Raw genomic sequence first — 243 nt, forward strand, 5'->3', positions numbered from 1 at the left:
AACTTGAAATCACAATCCCTTAGTCCTCAAATTCCTTATTGCTGAAATGGGAAGTTTGTTTAGTGATCTCTTGGGTCCATGACTGAAAACATGAAGTAAGGGGACAGGTGAACATTGGATCCCATGTTTCTCTCTCTCTGTCTCTCTCTCTGTCTCTCTCTCTCTCTCTCGCTCTCTCTGTGCGTGTTTGGTTGGTTGGTTGGTTTTAGTTTCTCTGAGACGTGAAATTCTGAGCATAAGAGG

Source organism: Bison bison, unplaced genomic scaffold (genome assembly GCF_000754665.1).
Source record: "Bison bison bison isolate TAMUID 2011002044 unplaced genomic scaffold, Bison_UMD1.0 scf7180017859954, whole genome shotgun sequence".
Taxonomy (NCBI): Eukaryota; Metazoa; Chordata; class Mammalia; order Artiodactyla; family Bovidae; genus Bison; species Bison bison.